Genomic DNA, 16,011 nt, shown 5'->3' on the forward strand with positions numbered 1-16,011 from the left:
TACTATGCACAAGGAGTTGTACTGGGTGCATAATAAATCTTTAATTGAATCTGGTATTGGTTGAGGTTTTAGTTTTTTGGGTTTTTTTAATCCTCACTGGAGGATATTTTTTCCATTGCTTTACAGAGGAGTAGAGGGGCAAGAGGGAGAGAGAGAAACATTGATGTGAGAAAGACATATCAATTGGTTGCCTCCTGCACACACTCTGACCAGGACCAGGGATTAAGCCTGCAACTGAGATACATGCCCTTGGCTGGAATCGCACCTGGGACCATTCAGTCCTCTGGCCAATGCTCTAACCGCTGAGCCAAATCAGCTAGGGCAAGGTTTTAGCCTTAAAGACTTGCAAAATGAACACAAACCTAGTTTTCTTTTTTCAGTTGTTTTTGCTGTGCCTTACATGCATGATGACATGAACTTTAAAATTAAATCCAGTAAAAAAGTGTTTTCCTATTATTTTTAACCACACCCTTAGATTTAAATGGCTATAATTAATGGTGCATTTTTATTTATAATTTTTGGTTTACAGCAGCAAAACTAGTTATTATAAAATAACTTTTTAAATATATTTTGAGTCTAGTGACTTAAGAGAATGACTTATAAAAGATTCTTATCATGGTAGTTACCTTTTAGCTACTAATAAAGAATTTGGTAGCTAGCATGGGAATATATTCAGGCATCCTAGGAGTTCATAATTTTAAAAAAAATGTACCCACTTTTACATGCTCCTGATAACAGTGCATTGAGAATTCTGTACAATAATTGCATGAATGCTTTTATTTATTTTTCCGACATGTCAAATTTTTAAAATTTATTTTAATTGTTAAGGATGTTACAGATGTCCTCCATTCCCCTCACCTTATTAGCCACACTTTGGCCCAGCTGCTCCCCTGGCCTTCACCAGATTATTGTCTGTGTCCATCAGCTATGCATATATGCATATAAGTTTTGGTTATTCTCTTCCTGCCTCCCTTCCCTCTAGGATCTGTTAGGCTGTTGCATGTTTCCATGACTCTGGACCTATTGTTTGTCAGTTTATTTTAATCATTAGATTCCACATATAAGTGATATCATGTGATATTTGTCTTTTTCTGACAGGGTTATTTCACTTAGCATGATAATTTCCAGGTACATCCATGTTGTGTAGGCTGTGTGCTCTGTCCTGTTGTAGTTGAGCCTTGGTTGCTGTTGGCATCACTGGGAGATATTGACCCCAGGCCAGTCAGCTGTGAGGACCAGCTGCAACTACAGCCAAAGAGCTGGTATGCTGGAGACACCCCTATGGAGCAGGATTTATTTCAATGGAGCTTTGGTGTTCACCAAGTGCGCCCCTTGTGTGTGTCACTCGTGGATGTGGTAGGGTTGTAACCCAGCGTGGTGAAGTCTGACCACCAGGTGCACTGTCTTTGGGGCCTCCTAGGAGGTGCAAAGTCAGCCTCTGCCAGTGCCTTGCCCAGGGCCACCCAGCATGAGCTACACAGCAAACAGTAGTTGGCTGCTACTTGTGCTGGGCTTGGTGGTGTCCAGAAGAGGTTAAGCTATGAACCAATGCAGGCTTCCACTAGTGCCAGGCCTGGGGCCACTTATCAAGCCATACAGGGCATACTGCTGCTTGTTTGAGAGATTTTAGGAAAGTCCTAATCATGGGGCTCGAGAGGCCACTTGCATAGAAAAGCCACTGGAAATGGCTTGGATAAGCTTGCAAGTACGGAAGGGAAGGGTCTCCGGGAATCACAAGGATGGGGCCAAAGGTATGAGTCAGGTGCTGAATGTTGTGCTCGAGGGACGAGAAGAAAACTCAAGACATGGAGAATGTAGAATTTAGGTGGAGATGCAGAGGGTTGAGGCTCTGGAGGCGCTGCAACAACCCTCCTTACCATCCAGCGATTTTTATTGTGAGTTACAGAAAGGCAGGTGTGAAAGATAGGGATCAGTAGAAACTATAAAATGTGCATGAACAAATGGCTTTGTTTTGTGCTAATACTTCACATTTGTTCTTAAGGCCATAACTCTCCTGGGGACAAGCTTCCCAGATCAATAAGGATCTGTTTTCAGTTCCTGTCAGAAATGTTTCCCTCATTTTCAAGGGGATTTCTGTGATTCTGGGGAAGCTTGCTACCCAACTCCTTCAGAGTTTGTTTGTTGTTTGCTGGCCTTTTCCTACAGCTGAAGATTCAAATGTGGCACCTGCCTGCCTGCTCTGTTGGTGGAGGGCTTGCCAAAGGAGCAATGGCCTCTGCCAGCTCTTCTCTGTGGGAGAAAGCTGCCCCTCCACTTCTCATCCCAATTTCAGGCTGGTTAGTTCCTCCCCAAATATCCCAGGTTCCTTTCAAGCTGCTGCCAAGCAATGGAGCTCAGAGGGAGTGGTTCTGAGTGAGTCCGTGTGCCGGCCCTTTAAGAGGAGCTGCTTGGGCCCTGCTGGGCATGGGTCAGTGGTTGAGCATCAGCCTAGGATCCAGGAGATCAGGGTTTGATTCCCGGTCAGGGCACATGCTGGTTTGAGCTCGATCCCCAGTTGGTGGTGTGCAGAAGGCAGCCAATCAATGACTCTCTCATCATTGATGTTTCTCTCTCTCTCTCTCCCTCTTCCTTCCACTCTCTGAAATCAATAAAGATATATTAAAAAAAAAAAAAAAAAAGAGGAGCTGCCTGGGATTCCCACAGCCTCTGCGTTCCTCAGCACCAGTCCATGCTGGTTTTTACTGCCCAAAGTTTTGGAGACTTCCCTTCCCAGACCTGGAGCCCTGGGCTGGGGGCCCAGTGGGGGGCTGGGACCCCTCCCTCCTCAGGGAAACCTCCACAGCTGAGATATCCCTCCTGGGTTTAAACCGCAGCACCAGCTGTGGGCCTGCCACCACATCTCCGCCCCTCCTACAGGTCTCATTGCTTCTTCAGTTCTCTGGTTATAGGGCCTTTGTGCAGCTAGATTTCAGGAGGTTCTGAGTAATGGTTCTGTATTTTAGTTGTAATTTTGATGTGATTGTGGGAGGTGGCAGGTGCAGCTGTTACCTATGCTACCGTCTTGTTTCTCCCCTCCCACTTTTAATTTTTTTAAGGAATCTCTGTATTGTTTTCCACAATGGCTACAACAGTCTGTATCCCCACCAACAGTGTACTAGGGTTCCTTTCTCTCCAGAGCCTCTCCAGCATTTGTTTTTTGTTGATTTATTGATGGTAGCCATTCTGGCAGGTGTGAGGTGATACCTCACTTTAGTTTTAATGTGCATCTCTCTGATGGTTAGTGACATTAAGCATTTTTCAAGTCTCTTGGCCATCTGTATGTCCTTTTCAGAGAATTGTCTATTCAGGTCTTTTGCCCATTTTTAATAATATTATTTGTCTTCCTTTTGTTAAGTTGTATGAGTTCTTTATATATTTTGTTCTTAACTCCTTATCAGATACATCACTGGCAAATGTTTTCCCATACATTGAGTTACTTCTTCATTTCAAGGAGTTTCTTTTGCTGTATAGAAACTTTTTAGTTTGATGTAATCCCATTGTTTAATTTTTTCCTTTGTTTCTCTTACCCTAGGAGATGTATCAGTGAAAATTCTGTTATATGAGATATATTTTTACTGTCTATGTTTTATTCTAAGATTTTTATGCTTTCACAACTTACATTTAAATATTTTACCAATTTTTATTTTATTCTTGTGTATGGTATCAGTTGGTGGTCTAGTTTCATTTTTTTGCATGTACCTGTCCAGTTCTCCTAACACCATTTATTGAAGAGACTGTCTTTACTCCACTGTGTGCTTTTGCCTCCCTTGTCAAATATTAATTGGCCATATTGGTGTGGGTTGATTTCTGCAGACTCTATTCTGTTCCATTGATCTATATACCTGTTCTTGTGCTAGAGCCAGGTTGTTTTTGGTTACAATGGCTTTGTGGTATAGTTTGATATCCAGTATTGTTACCTCTCCAACTTGTTCTTCTTTCTCAAGATTATTGTGGCTATTAGGGTTATTTTTGGTTCCATATAAGTTTTTGGAATATTTTCTCTAAAACTGAAATATGCTGATAGTATCTTAATGGGGATTGCATTGAATCATCAATTGCTTTGGGCTGTATCAACATTTTAATGATGTTAATTCTTCCATTCCATGAACACAGTTTTCTCTCAGGGAATTAATTATGTTTCCACCTGTTTGTATCTTCCTATATTTTCTTTATCAATATCCTATACTTTTCTGAGGACAGGTGTTTTATCTACTTGGTTAAGTTTATTCCTAAGTATCTCATTTTTTTTTGTTACAGTGGAAAGTGGGATTTTTTTCTTAATTTCTCTGAGAGTTCATTATTGTTGTATAAAAATGCCATTGATTTCTGGATGTTAATTTTTTATCCTTCTACTTTGCCAAATTCATTTCTTAAATCTGGTAGTTTTTTGGTAGAATCTTTAGGATTTTCTACGTACAATATCATGTCATCTGCAAATAATGGCAGATTTGCTTCCTCATTTACAGTTTGGATGCTTTTTATTTTTCCTCCCTGCCTGATCACTATGGCTAGGTCTTCCACTACTATGTTGAATAAAAGTAGTGAAAGTGGACAAACCTGTATTGTTCCTATTTTTAAGGGAAATGCTTTTAGTTTTTCTTATTAAGAATGAAGTTGGCTTTAGGTTTGTGATATATAGCTTTTATTATTTTGAAGTATGTTCCCTCTACTCCTGCTTTGCTAAGAGTTTTTACCCAAAATGGATGCTGGGCATGGCCAGTGTACCTCAGTGGTTAAGCGTCAACCCATGAACCAAGAGGTCACTGGTTTGATTACCTGGCTGGGCACATGCCTAAGTTGCTGACTTGAACTCCAATAGGGAGTTTGCAGGAGGCAGCCAATCATGTTTCTCTCTTGTTGATGTTTGTATCTCTCTATCCCTCTCCCTTCTTCTCTCTCTGAAAACTCAATAAAAAATATATTTTTAAAAAATGGGTGCTGAATTTTGTGGCATGCTTTTTCTGCATCTATTGATATATTCATTTGATATTTATGCTTCATTTTGTTTATGTGATGTATCATATATATTGATTTGTAATATTTTACTAGCCTTGTATCCATCTCCAGAATAATTTCAACTTGGTCATGGTATATTATCTTTTTAATGTATTGGTGGATTTGATTTGTTAATTTTTTTTAAATCCTCACCCAAGGATTTTTTTCCCATTGCTTATCAGTGGAAAGGGGAGAGAGAAAGAGAAAAAAAAATCAATGTGAGAGAGACACATCGATTGGTTGCTTCCTACTCAAGCCCAGACTGGGGCTGGGAAACAAGCCCTAACTGAGGTATGTGCCCTTGACTGGAATCGAACCCAGAGACCCCCTCAGTCCACTGGCTGACACTCTAACCACTGAGCAAAACCAGCTAGGGCTGATTTGCTTTCTTTATAGTGTCTTTATCTGGTTTTGGAATGGGGATAATGCTAGAGTTGTTAAAGAGTTTGTAAGTCTTCCTTCTTAAATTTTTTTAAAAATTTGAGGAGGATAGGTATTTGTTTTTCTTTGACTATTTGATGAAACTCATCTCTAAATCCCTTTGGTCAAGGACTTTTGTTTGCTGGGACTTGATTACTGCTTCAATTTCATTAGTTGCTATCAGCCTATTCAGACTTATTTATTCCTCCTGGTTGAGTTTTGGGAGATTGTATGTTTCCAGTGATTTATCCATTTCACCCAGGTTCCCCTGTTTGTTGACAAATAAAGGCTCATCATATTTTCTTGCAATCCTTTGTATTTCTGTTGTGTCAGTTTATTTGGATCCTCTCTCTTTGTTTCTTGATGACTGTGGATAAATATTCATCAATCTTGTTTTTCTTTTCCAAGGACCAGCTCATTTCATTGATCTTTTGTATTTTTTTTTTTTTTTTAGTTTCTATGTCATTTATTTCCACTCTGATCTTTATTATTTCCTTCCTTCTACGTATTCTGAGATTTTCTTTTTTCCTCTCTAATTCTTTTAGTTGTAGGGTTAGTTTATTTGAGATTTTTCTTGTTTCTTGAGGTAAGCTTGTAAAGCTATGAACTTCCCTCTCAATACTGCTTTCACTGTGTCCCATAGATTTTGTGTAATTGTGTATTCATTTTAATTTGTTTCCAGAAAGTTTTTTATTTCCTCCATGATTTCATTGTTAAGCAATTCATTAATAACATACATTTAGCCTCCATGTGTTTCAGTGTTTTTTAGTATTGTTATTGTAGTTGATTTCTAGCTTCGTGCCATTGATATCTGAGGAGATGTTTGATATGATTTCAACCTTCTTGAACTTGTAGAGACTTGTTTTGTGGCCTACCATGTGGTCTATCTTTGAGAATGTTCCATGTGCACTTGAGAAGAATGTATATTCTGTAGCTTTAGGATGAAATGTTCTGTAAATATCAATAAAATCCATCTGGTCTAGTGTCATCTTGAATGTCAATATACCCTTGTTGATTTTTTTCTCTGGAACACCTATTCATTTATGTCAGTGGGCTGTTAAAATTTCCTACTATGACTGTATTGTTGTCTCTTTGTCTTACAGTCCATTAGGAGTTTTAAAATATATTTTAATTCTTCTATATTGAGTGCATATGTTTAACAGGGTTATAGCCACTTGTTGAAATGATTCTTGTAGTATTATGTAGTGACTTTCTTTGTATCTACTTTTGGCCTTTGTTTTGAAGTCTACACATGTGAAGTATTGCTATCCACACTTTTTTTTTCATTTGCTTGGAAAATATTTTTTTACCTCTTTACTTTCGATCTGTGTGAGTCTTTTGTTCTGAAGTGGCTCTCTTGTAGACAGTATTTATATGGGTCACTTTTTCTTATCCATTCAGCTATTCTGTGTCTTTTGATTTAAGCATTTGGTCGATTTATGTTTAAGGTTATTATTGATAGGTACTTATTTATTACCATTTTAATTCTTTGCACCTATATTCCTATCTCCCTATTTTTTTTTCTTTTTACAATAGTCCCTTTAGTATTTCTTGCAATGCTTATTTGCTGGTAACAAACTCCTTTATCTTTTTTTTGTCTGGGTAGCTCTTTCTTTAACCTTCTATTTTGAATGATAACCTTGCTGGATAGAGTAATTTGGTTTCAGATTCTTGTTTTTCATTAGTTTTAATACTTCATACCATTCCTTTCTGGCCTGTAGTGTTTCTGTTGAGAAATAAGTTCTTATGGGCGCTCTGTTGTAGTTAAGTGACTGCTTCTCTCTTGCCGTCTTTAACATTCTCTCTTTGTCTTTAATGTTTGCCAGTTTAATTATGATGAAGGTCTCTTGTGTTCCTCTTGATTGTGACTCTCTGTGCTTCCTGAAGTTGTGTTACTTTTTCCTTCCCCAGGTTAGGGAAGTATTCTGGTATTATTTCTTCAAACAGGTTCTCTATCCTTTGCTCACTTTCTTCTTCCTCTTGTACCCTATGATACAGATGTTGTTCCATTCATGTTGTCACATAGTTCCCTTAAACTTTCCTCATGCTTTATAAGTCTGTTTTTTCTTGTTGCTGCCCTAATTCAGTGTTTTTTTCTACCTTGTCTTCCAAATTGCTGATTCAATCCTCTGCTTCATCAATCCTGCTGTTAATTCTTTCCAGTGTATTCTACATGTCAGATATAATATTCATCATTTCCACCTGGTTCTTATTCATGGCCTCTATATCCTTTTTTCTGCTGTTGTCATTGGCACTACATTCCTTATAGTTCCCATTAAGTTTCTTGTAGTTCTCTTTAAGTTCCTTGAGAATCTTTATAATTATTACTCTGACCTCTATGTCTGTCAAACTGCTTACCTCCATCTTATTTAGCTATTTTTCTGAGGATTCCCCCTTTACTTTAATTTGGGGGTTGTTTCTTTGTCTCCACATTTTAGTCTCTTTCTGTTTATTTCTATGTATTAGATATACCTGCTATAACTGCCAGTCTTTGTGGGTTGACATTTTGTAGTGAATGTCCTGGGGAAACCCATTGGTGAGTTTTCCTTGAACTGCTCCACTGGATGTGCTAGCAGTGAACCTTTTGTGGGCTATTTGGGCTCTCCTTTTGTAATTGGGACTTGATTGTTGTCCCATTCATGAGTGGGCTATCCTTTCAGGATGGCAAAGTGTGAGACTCAGCCCCAAGTCCTGTGAGCTGACAAGGCAAGACAACACAAAACAAAAAGGAAACAAAGCATACAAAAAATCCTGAAAACTGGAGGAAAAACAACCACAAAGGAAAGAGAATGAAGAAAGAGAAATAAGAGTAAGAATAATAACCAGAAAAAATAAAAGGAAAAAGATAATAATATCAATAACAAAGTAAAAATACCAAGAATACTAGAAGAGAGAAGGGGCAGAAAACATATTCTGAAAGGAGAGAAAGGAGGAAGAAAATAAGAGTAAAGAGTAGGAAAAGAGAAATAGTAAAAATAAAAGAAGAATGAAAGAAAAAATTATAAGAAGGTAAAAAGAAAAGAAAGAGATAAAAAAAGATAGAATTATAGTGAGAAAAGGAAGGAGGCATATAAGAGAGATGAAAGAAACAAGAGCAAAAGGAGAAAATATAACAATAATAATAATAATACCAAAGCAATAAAAAAGAAAGAGTGGGGTGTTAAAGTACCATAGTATCAGTATAGCTGTCTTGCTGTTTATCTCTTCCTCTAAATTTTGTTTTAATAAATTTAGGTGCTCCTATATTGGGTGCATATATGTTTATCAGGGTTATATCCTCTTGTTGGATGGATTCCTTTAGTATTATGTAATGACATTTCTTGTCTTTCATTATGGTCTTCATTTTGAAGTCTAATTTCTCAGATATGAGTATTGCTACCCAGCTTTTTTTTTTTTTCATTTTCATTTGCATGGAAAAATTTTTTCCATCCCTTTACTCTCATCATGTGTGAGTCTTTTGTTTTGAAGTGGGTCTCTTGTAGAGAGCTTATATTTGGGTTCACTGGATAGTTCTTCCAGACAAAAAATCAATGAGGAAACAGTGACCCTAAATGACACCCTAGATCAGATAGATTTAATTGACATTTACAAAACATTCCACCCCAAGGCTGCAAAATATACATTCTTCTCAAGTGCATATCAGTAGATGAGTGGATATAATAGCTGTGGTACATTTACACCATGGAATACTACGCAACTGTATAAAAGAAGGATCACATATTCTTTGGGAAAGCATGGAGGGAACTGGAGAGTATTAGGCATAGTGAAATAAACCAGTCAGAGAAAGTCAAGTACTACATGATCTCACTCATATGTGGAATGTAATAAACAAAATAAACTAATGAACAAAATAGATCCAGAAACACAGAAGCATGGAACAGACTGAGGGATCTCAGCAGGAAGGTGGGGGTGGAGGGAGTGGGTGGGGAGAGACTAATCAAAGAACTTACATGACTATAAGCATAACCCATGGACATAGACATTGTTATTGGGAAGGCCTGGGGGTGGGGTGGATGTGGGGTGGAGGGGATCAATGGGGGGGAAAAGAGGACATATGTAATACGTTCAACAATAAAGATAAATTTTTAAAAAAAGAAAATATTGAGGAAAAAGAAAATCAAAAAACACCAACCAGAGAGTCAAAGATGGATGGGATTGAGTAGAAGCTACACTGGCACTCCCCCAGGACCAAACTGGAATTATAACTAAAATATAGAAATATCATCCCAAATAAGCAGTTTAAGACTAGCTAGAGAGCACCTTCAAATAATCAGGGGCATAAAGCAGAGAATGCATAGAGACTGGTAAGAAGTACAGATGCATGAGAGGGTTGGCTAGAATCTTACAGGCAGCAACTGAAGTTCTGGAGGGATATTTCAGCTGTGGGGGGCCCCATTGAGAACTCTGGGGTCTAAGCCCAAAGCTGGGCTCCCTGTTCCAGAGCACCAGAACTGAGAAAGGTGCCCACATAAATTCTGGCTGTGAAAAGCAGTAAGGTTTCTGTCTGCCAGGGAGAGACAGCTGGAAATGCAGGCAACCTCTTAAAGGGCCATAGCACCAAGTTTTGTGTGCAGCCATTTACCTTTACCTCCTGCAAAAGGAGGGCAGAGTGTACTATAGCTGTGTGAGGAAAATTCAGGAGTGCTAGCTTAGGGGATAGTGCTGAGAGGACAGCTATCTGGATACCTGTGCTGAGTCATTCCCCCAAACTGCAGAGGAAATTTTTCTCAGGCAGACATTTACTATCCAAAAAGCTTTTGAATGGGGGGGAAGCACTTGCCCCACCCTGTTGGAAAACTTGTCACCCCATCTTGTGGTGTTTCTACAGCCTGAGGCTCATTAAGAGACTGAATAACCATCAGCTTGTGGGTGCTTTGAGTCTTTGCCTGATTTGCTTCTGGACCGAGGGCTTGGAAAAGCAGACCTGGGTCCCATTTGTTCCCATCAAAATTCACATAGTACCAGCAGAGGGAACCACAAAGTGTGGAGTACAGAAAGCTTCAAACAGGGTACTCAAAGGAGTCACAAACAGCGTCTGACAGTGGCCTGCATCACAGAAAAACCAAAAGACTTAAAGCACTAGCAGATCTACTAGAAAAGATCCAAACAAGCGGCAAAACTAGGGAGACAAAAAAAGCCCCAAATGAAAAAACAAAAGAATTCTCCTGAGGAAGAGCTAAATGAAATGGAGATAAGCAATCTATCATATAGAGAGTTCAGAACACTGACCATAAGGATGCTCATCAACAAGAGAAAAAAAATGTAACTCTGAAAGAAATTTAAAATGACATACTAGAAATACAAAAAACCCCCACAAACATTGGAATGAATAAACAGCAGATTAGTGGAAGCTGAGGGTTGAATAGTGAATTAGAAGATAATGTAGAGAAAATCACTCAATCAGACAACCAAAAGGAGAAAAATTTTAAAAACAGGACAGTTTAAGGGAACTGTGGGACAATATGAAATGTAACAATATTCACATCATAGGAATGCCAGAAGATGTATAAAGTAAGCAAGGGTTAGAGAACCTATTTGAAGAAATAATATCAGAAAGTTTTCCTAACCTGGTGAAGAAAAAAATCACACAAGTTCAGGAGGTATAGAGTCCCAAGCAAGAACCCAAAGAGGCCCACAACCAGACACATCATAATTAAAATGCCAAAAATTCAAGACCAAGAGAATCTTAAAGGCAGCAAGAGAAAAGCAAGCTGTTACCTATAAAGGAGCTCCCATGAGGCTGTCAACTAACTTCTCATCAGAAAATCTACAGGCCAGAAAGGAATGGCATGAAGTATTCAAGGTGATAGAAAGCAAGGATCTGAAACCAAGAATACTCTATCTAGCAAAGCTTTCCTTCAAAATAGATGGTGAAATAAAGGACTTTCCAGACCAAAAAAAAAAAAAAAAGGCTAAAGAAGTTTATTACCACCAAACCAGGACTACAAAAAATGTCTAAGAGACTGCTGTAATTAGAAGTTGAAATAGAAGGAGAAACATAGGCATAAAGAAATAAAATGGCAATACATAAGTACCTATCAATAATAACCTAATGTAAATGGATTAAATGCTCTAATCAAAACATAAAATAGCTGAATGGATAAGAAAACATGACCCAAACATATGCTGTCTACAAGAGTTCCATCTCAGAACAAAAGGCTCACACAGGCTCAAACAAACAAACAAATGAACGAACAGATTGTGGAGGACTTTAAAGGAGACATATATAGCAATACAGCCATAATAGGGGATTTTAACTCCCCACTAACTTTAATGGATAGATCTTCCAGACAACACAATGAGGAAACAGTGACTATAAATGACTCACCAGATCAGATGGTTATAAATGACATTTACAGAACATTCTACCCCAAAGCTCCAGAACATACATTCTCCTCAAGTGTACATAAGACATTCTTTTTTAAAAATATATCTTTATTGATTTCAGAGAGAGGAAGGGAGAGAGAAAGAGAGAGATAGAAACATCAATGATGAGAGAGTCATCATCAATCAGCTGCCTCCTGCACGCCCCTGACTGGGGATCAAGCTCTGCAACCCAGGCATGTGCCCTGACCAGAAATCAAACCACAATCTCTTGGATCCAAGGTTGATGCACAACTGCTGAGCCATGCCTGGCCAAGCTACATGGAACATTATGAAAGATAGACCACATGTTAGGACACAAAACAAGTCTCTACAGGTTCAAGAATATCAAAATCATATCAAGCATCTTTTAGGACATTTACACCATGGAATACTATGCAGCTATTAAAAAGAAGGTTCTCTTACACTTTGAGAGTGGGGGGGGGGAGCCTGGAGAGTATTATGTAAGTGATATAAACCAGTCAGAGAAAGACAAGTATCACATGATCTTATTCATATGTGGAATCTAACAAAATAAACTGATGAACAAAATAGACCCAGAGACACAGAAGCATGGAACAGACTGATGAATCTCAGAGGGAAGGCAGGGGGTGGGTGGTGGATGGGGAGAGATTAACCTAAGAATTTATATGCATATATGCATAACCCATGGACACAGACATTAATGTGGTGAAGGCCTGGAAGGGGAGGTGCAGGATGGAAAAAGGAGACATTTGTAATACTTTCAACAATAAAGATATATTAAAATATATTTTAAAAAAGTAAAAAGATAACAGCTTACCAAGTGGGAAAAAACAAACAAAAAAACAAGTGAAATTAGTCTAGTCAGATTTTAGTGTGTGCTATGGTTGCCCTTTGGATACTGCTCTTATGTTGCTGGAAGCCAATTTTTTTGCATGCTGACTTCAGGCATCCTAAATGTTACAACCTGTCCAAGTTTGGCCCTCTGTGGGACTATATCAAACTAAAAAGCTTCTACACAGCAAAAGGAACTGACAACAAAACAAAGAAGCAGCCAACCAGATGGGAGATGATATTTGCAAACATTAGCTCCAACAAAGGTTTAATTTCCAAAGTATATAAAGAACTCATAAAACTCCAGACCAAACAGCCCATTCAAAAAGTGGGCAGAGGTCCTGAACAGACACCTCTTCCAAGAAGACATATAAACAGCCAATAGATATATGAAAAGATGTCCAACCTCACTAGCAATTAGGGAATCACAAATCAAAACTACAATGAAATACCACCTCACACCTGTTAGCGTGGCTATTATCAACAAGACAAGCAATAATAAGTTTTGGAGAGGTTGTGGAGAAAAGGGAACCTTCATTCGCTGCTGGTGAAAATGTAGGCTGGTACAACCAGTATGGAAATCAGTCTGGTGATTCCTCAAAAAATTAATAGAGCTACCCTAACGACCCAGCAATATATTTGTGTATATATCTGAAAAACTTAAAAACATGATTCGGAAAGATATATGCACTCCTATGTTCACTGCAGCATTATTCACGGTAGCCAAGACATGGAAAAAACCAAAGTGTCCTGCATTAGAGAACTGGATAAAGAATATATGGTACATGTACACTATGGAATACTACTCAGCCATAAGAAAGGATGAAATACTTCCATTTGCAACACTGATGAACCTTGAGACTATTATGCTAAGTGAAATAAGTCAGTCAGGAAAAACTAAGAACCATGTGGTTTCACTCATATGTGGGATATAAAACTGAAACTTGTAGACATAGACAGCAGTGTAGTGGTTGCAAAAGGGAAAAGAGTGGGGGTAAAAAGGGTTCCTAATATATGGTGATAAGGGAAGATATGACTTTGGGTGGTGGGCATACAGAGCATTATACAGATCTTGTAACAGCAACTTACACCTGAAACCTGTATGTTCATATTAACCATTGAAAAAATTTTTTCATATTAATATTCCCCCAAAACACAAAAAAAAAGCCCAGCCCAGCTGACGTGGCTCAGTGGTTGAGTGTCCACCTATGAACCAGAAGGTCATGGTTCGATTCCCAGTCAGGGCATATGCCCGGGTTGTGGGCTTGATCCCTGGGGGGGGGGTGTAGTAGGCAGCTGATCAATGGCTCTCTCTTATCATTGATGTTTCTATCTCTCCTTCTCCCTTCCTCTCTCTGAAACCATTAAAAATATATTTTTTAAAAAATTCAAATCCCATTATTATGACTTTTTGTGATATAGCATTTTACTCATCTATCGATATTCTCTGATTCTTTTGTATTTTCTATTTCATACCAACACTTCATAAGCATATAAAGACATTTCCCCCAACATACAGGCACACACTCCTTCTACCCCAGGCTATCCTACTTAAGCCATAAGCCCACTCAAATTTCATCTTAAATTACTTTGATACACATTAATTTCTCAGTTCTCTAATGCCTAGGTTAATGTAATCTGTTTGTAGTTTTACACGATATAATGGTGTTCTCTAATTGTTTAAGATTTCTCTAGTAATATTTTAATGTCATGGACCTTGTCACCTACACATTTTTGACTCTTACAAAGTACCTTAGTTTAGTTCTGTGTGATAAATAAATGCTTAAAAAGTAGAAAGATTATTTACATATAAGGACTGAAGGACACATATTAATTTTAGAATTTTTTTATCATAAATTTATTTGCCTTGTCTTAGTTGAAATATTACTTCAAATATCATTTCCAAAACAGTCACAGAGAAAGAGAGAAAGAATCTCTAATCAACATCTAGATATTCCCACCCTCTCCTTTATAAATGAATATACTACCAATTTTTTAATGGCAAATGAACTTTAAAGTTTTCTCTAGTGGTGAAGAATTTTGAACTATTCACTTTTTCACTTGGCTTCTTTCTGGTCAGTTTCAGACAAATGGCCTACATAATCAGAAAGGCTATATAATGTTTTATTTATAATAGATTTGCAATTTTAATATAAATATGTAAAGCATTATTGAAGCTATATGTTCAGAAGTTTTTAAGACATTTTATTTTGAAACATTCTTTAATTTGGACAGTATTCACAGGTGGGCATGCTTTATTAATCAAGGATATCTCTTAATTTGTGCTTCAGTAAGCACTTAAATTAGATTCTAATAGATTAGTTATCATGACTTTAAAAATATCATTTAGAAATCAGTTAAACTGGTGGAAGTTTTTAAAAAAGGAACACTAATGCATTTTACATCACTAAGGACAAGAAAAAGAACAAAAGTTTGGATTATCAAGTGAAAATAAAGAGTTTTAACATCAGTATATTTCCCCAATAATTAAAATAAATTTGTAAAATGTATTATATAGTAGCCTATTTTTATCAGATGATTACAATGCAGTGATTGAAAAATCTCTCTGAAACACCATTAAGAACATGACCTTATAATTTTATATTCTATATTATGTGCTAAGAATATTAACCTTAAAATAGCAACAAAATTTTTAATGTATATTCAAGTGTACCTTAGAATAATTTTTTTTCAATTTAAATGTTACATGCTGTTGATAATATAAATGCTGTTGAATTTGGTGTATGAGGGCACTTATTATTATGATCATAGTTATTTTGAATCAAAATAAATGAGAACAATGTTGGTGTGAATAGGACAAAGGAATAAGAGAGACTTGAAATCCATTAGTTTGTCAGAGAAATTAACACTCTGGGTATTTAGCAGTGATAAATAAAACTGAATGGTTGGATTTCTTGATTTTATAATTATTTAAATAAAAAAAAGGACTTATGTCTTCATAAGCCCATTTTTATAGCTCATATCTTTTGGGAAAAAAACTAAAAAATTTAATGCAAAGATTTTCTTGAGAGTTAAATAACTGTAAAAGTCAGAGACAAATACTTATAACCTCTTTTTAACCCAGAGAATCTAAAAGCAATGTCCTTCTTAAGGAGGGATCAAAAAAGAGATTATTTATCCTAAATCAGTATTTAAGAAAATTCATTGAGCCCAGCTGGGCGTGGCTCAGCGGTTGAGCATCAACCTAGGATCCAGGGGTTCGATTTCCGGTCAGGGCTCATGCCTGGATTGCAGGCTAGGCAGCTGATCAATGACTCTCTCCTCATTGATGTTTCTATCTCTCTCTCTCTCTCTCCTTTCCTCTCTCTGAAATCAATAAAGATATATTTAAAAAAAAAAAAATTCATTGAATCATTCAACACACATTTATGCACTGCCTATGTTCCTTAGTATTCC

Source organism: Miniopterus schreibersii, assembly GCF_964146895.1.
Source record: "Miniopterus schreibersii genome assembly, chromosome: 9".
Classification (NCBI taxonomy): Eukaryota; Metazoa; Chordata; class Mammalia; order Chiroptera; family Miniopteridae; genus Miniopterus; species Miniopterus schreibersii.